This window comes from Macrobrachium nipponense, chromosome 12 (assembly GCF_015104395.2).
Source record: "Macrobrachium nipponense isolate FS-2020 chromosome 12, ASM1510439v2, whole genome shotgun sequence".
In the NCBI taxonomy this organism is placed as follows: domain Eukaryota; kingdom Metazoa; phylum Arthropoda; class Malacostraca; order Decapoda; family Palaemonidae; genus Macrobrachium; species Macrobrachium nipponense.
Window position 1 is genome coordinate 13,009,418 of NC_087205.1, and position 4,971 is coordinate 13,014,388.

The window sequence follows — 4,971 nt, forward strand, 5'->3', positions numbered from 1 at the left end:
CTAACGGGAAAGATTTGTAATATAAAACGCCCACTGTGTTCCACTTACCATCATCAAATTACCTAATGTTTTAAGCAAAATGGGACGCTTTTCAAGGTTATATAAATTTCTTGTTGCTATCGAAGCAACAGCAAAGGGCAAGGGGTTGTTATTTCTGAAAATAGATTCTTGGTACTTCTTGAAAAGTCAAGATATCGGATATCAAACGAGTTTCTTACCCAACATGTTTTATGTTAATTTTTATTATTTAGATTGTAACACTTTAATGAATTGCTTCTTAAGAGTCCCGAGCTACAAGGGAAACCCCTTATTTACAATCAGGAGGTAATCGTGAGGTCCTGTTTACTAAAGTAGGTAGTGATTAATTACAATCATCCATGCCTTCGGAATAATGCCATATTTTCAATATTTTGAAAAAGTACAGATAAAGTAACTTTTCCTCTGGCAAGGTCTTACTTATTACAATGTTCCCACAAACTTAATATATTCATGAATTTTCAATAGATTAGACAGGACAGTGCCATAGCTATATGCATATTTTCAATAAACATACAAATACACTATGAATTATCCGTGAGTGTGTGCAACGTATATAAGAAAATTAAAGACTTGTGGGCGTATGTGAACTTTCAGTGATTAAAATAACTTTAAAATCTTTTCTAATATATTATGGCTTTTGACTATTGTTTTTAATATATTACGATTATACTAAGATATAAACATAAAACCGAGCAATCGTTGCCAGAAATATTTCATTCTTGAAGGCAGTTCCACCCTCATTTCATTAACGACCAATAAATGTGCTAATAACTTGCCTCCTTTATCTTGTCATTTTCCTTATCTCAATCGTGAAATGATTTTCATTAACTTTTTCTTTGCAAAACCAAACGATAATAATGCATGACGCAATTAATGACTTTAGCCTTCCATCCGTGTAAATTCGGTTATTCAGCGGGAAAATTATCTGTAATGACATTGGATAAAGGGGTCTTGTGCTCATCGGATTTCCATTTTCTAAATGGTGCGCAGTGGTAATTATTACCTATTCCAATTGAATACTTACTTCCTTGCACAAATTCATTTCTATTTCTTTTATATTTAACAGACAATTAATGACTGCGCTTGAAAAAAAAAAATGTAATTGATTCGTAATGGGATATCTCATAAACAGTTTCAGTCAATACAGAAATTCATTAAAAATATTAAAATGTAAGTTTTTATTCCTTCTCTCTCTCTCTCTCTCTCTCTCTCTCTCTCTCTCTCTCTCTCTCTCTCTCTCTTTCCCGTAGATAACGCGATTACTCACTGACTTGAATATAGAATATAAAATTTAGGTCAAAGGCCAGGCACATGGACCAGTGAGGTCGCTGAGCGTAGAAATTGAAAGTAAAAATTTGAAAGGTGTAACAGGAAGAAAACCTCGCAGTTTCAACTGTGAACCAGCTGTTAGGAGAGGGGGGAAAAGAAGATGGAAGAGAGAGGATATCAAAGAAGGCGACTATTCACTGAACAAGAGTCGTGATTCGGTACCAGAAACGGTCTAAGAGAAAAAGGGTATGAACGCGTCCTATTAATTTGCTTTTGTTGACTAAAGCAGGGCATTAAGTAAAATAGTAATTAACTCGTTAGTTCATTCCTGGTTGGTTAAGAGAGAGACACAGAAAGAGAAGAGAGGACAGAAATAATTGATATGTACTTTCAGTATACCATTACGATGTATATCATCACCATCCTTCATCCATTCGTCGAATATTTTATCACCAGCGGATGTTTCTCTCTCTCAACAGTGGTTGCTACGCCCGAATCAAGCAGCAGAACATTACTTCCGCTGCACCAACTAAAACTGTGATTGTTCAAAGTGAAGAGGAGAATATTTTGCAATTATAATTCATCCATATTCTAAAAAATAGTGTCTTCCATACATATTTCATGAGATCCCATTCTTTACTATCTTCATGTCTGTAGTGAACTAAATCCTAGATTTGTTAATTGCCTACAGAGCAAGTATTATAACTAGGTTTGGTTTTATACTTGAAGGTCAAGTTGACAGACTCCTGGGTTTAATGATTTGAAAGCCACAGAAGGCAAGGATGACAAAGCTTCGAAGGACGTTTATTTCTGGCTGAGGGAAACTGGAATCCAGAGATAAACGCACCATTTTCTAATGCGTTTCTCAACTAACTTTTGGCCGCAAAATGTACTATAACAGACACCCATACAAGACAATGAAATTAGTTGGAATGTGATCTTGCCAGAATTATTTTTGTTCTTGTTCTTATTTTTAAAAAGAAAATTCTAAAAATCAATGAACGATGAAACATCCAAGATAAAATAATTTCTCTAAGTAATGCAACGGTGGTCTAAATATAAGTATTTTCAAAGTTGGCAATCGTACCTCAGTGATAATAACATAGCAGTACCAATCCAATTTCGGCTTTGAGGTAGCAATTCAGACATTCATTCATAAAAAAGTCATTGATCTAAAGCTTTCATGTCCAGACTAAACAACAATTCGTTTGCCTAACGTTCGATTCCTTTAATGATTGGAATTATATGTTGAGCAAAAATCAATAGCTAGTTGCAAAATCGCGTTTTAGATGTCGCCAAATGGAAATGGACAAAAATAGCTTTTATGGGTTATTATAATGACTAACTCGACTAATTTGGTTTATATGGAATTTTTTTTATATATCTAATGAAAGAAAAAATAATATATATTTCTTGATTATAAAATTAATAGTATCATGTTAATGGATTTTACACTTTCTCACATTCCAAATGTCGTTTTCTTTAGAGATATTTTCATTCTTCGCCAGTTTTCTGTATAATTAATCATGTTCTTTTTTACTTAATCTATTATCATTGTCTTTTTTTTACTTCAAATGTTATCATCAAATCCCAAGACTTTACTGAAATATGAATAAGGCTTACAGCCCAAAGCGATAGTCTATCTTACATTATGTAAGATCAGTTTGCACTTGAGTCTCTACAGTTTTCATCTAGTAATTTATGTATACTCTTATTTATATGAAAATATGATACAATAAATGAGGTTGCCAAAAAAAAATATCAGAAATATTCGAGAAAAAACAAATATCAGAAGCATTTTTCGAATATTTTTAGTCGGAGTACTAACATTGTATTACATGAATAAAAAGACCTTTGTTCTATATCTTCGAAGCCAGTTATACGGGATTAATTACTTCTTACTAACCAGTCGTTAAACCTATACTTCCATTTCCTGCATTTATTTTCCATATATATTTTTACGGTTAGTCCTTTACCACGTCTCGCTCCTTGCACTCTTGTGAGTGTTGCAAAGCTCAGGGAAACGCGAACTCTGCTTTGCCAGGAGGGTGCAAGAGAAATGCATTAACTCAACCTCAGCAAACAAAGATTATAAAGAAAGAGGACCTCTGCCCTAAAAAGAAAGCTTTTACCCCGCAACTGAATTTTACTATTTTTTCATTTTTGGTGATGTTCTAAACGCATGGACATTAAAGGTTATTGGAGATCAAGTCATTGGACTTGCGCTCAATGCGTATAGAGACTGAACATATGTTACATGGATAATTATTAGCGGTCAAACGTTTTGGTGACCGTGTGAGACTTGGGAAAGAATGACACCGCTACTGATGGCAGCCTCCCTGTGTTGCCATACCTAGCATAACATAAGTTAGTTAACTTGAAGTATGATTTTGTGACGGTGAAAACTTATCTGGAACTTGAAAATAGATTCTAATTCTACTAACAGATTCAGGAATCTATGGAAGCTCTTTGAGGCTAATCATCGCGGCATATTTTGCAAGAATGAACAAAAAATTCTTACCTTTTTGAGTAATTTGATGTAAAAGAATATTTTACGACTTTATTTTACTGGGAGTGAAAGCTAAGTAATAGTCCTCATAATAAATCAACAATTCGTGTTGCAATAAGTAAAGGCAAATCATTGAAATGGTAAAATAATCGTTGTCAAGTCGTTATTGCTGTCATCACTTGTCATGCACAGTTCATTTTTTTGAAATTTATAGATACAATAACGATTTAAGTAAACAGAATGGTGTTTTTGATCATATGGAACATAAGAAAATTTCCACCACGATATCAGATTTTTTGTTCACAATAGCGTAATCAATCATTGTAATTATAGTTTAGGATTAGTTCTTAGACTAGTTAAAGGAGTCACATTCCTATTAAATGTATGTATCACCTCTGTAATTGTCAACAGCTGTCGAGTAAATGGATTAATCGAGAAACTGGTGAGTGTTTTTTTATGAAAATTGAAGAAGTAGTACTTATAAAGGAAATAAAAAAATTGAATAATTCCTGATAAAGAATCAGCAAGTCCTGCATACACACACACACACACACACACACACACACACACACACACACACATATATATATATATATATATATATATATATCTATATATATATATATATATATATATATATAATACTGTGAGAAATTCGGTACCATTTGTCAATTTTCGTGTATTTTCAAAAAAATTCCAAAATTCCTAAAGCATTGAGATTAGGAAATATATCACTTGTTTTATCGGTATACAAAATGTGCAAAACACATACGACATAAACATACATACATACATACACCACACACACACACACACACACACCTATATATATATATATATATATATATATATATATATATATATATATATATATATATAAATTAAAGAAGTAGTACTTATATAGGAAAAATAGAAAAAATTGAATAATTCTTGATAAGAATCAGTAAGTCATACATACACACACACACACACACACACACACACACACACACACACACACACACACATATATATATATATATATATATATATATATATATATATTTATATATATATATTATATATTATATATATATGTGTGTGTGTGTGTGTGTGTATGTATGACTTACTGATTATTTATCAGAATTATTCAATTTTTCTATCTCCTTTATAAG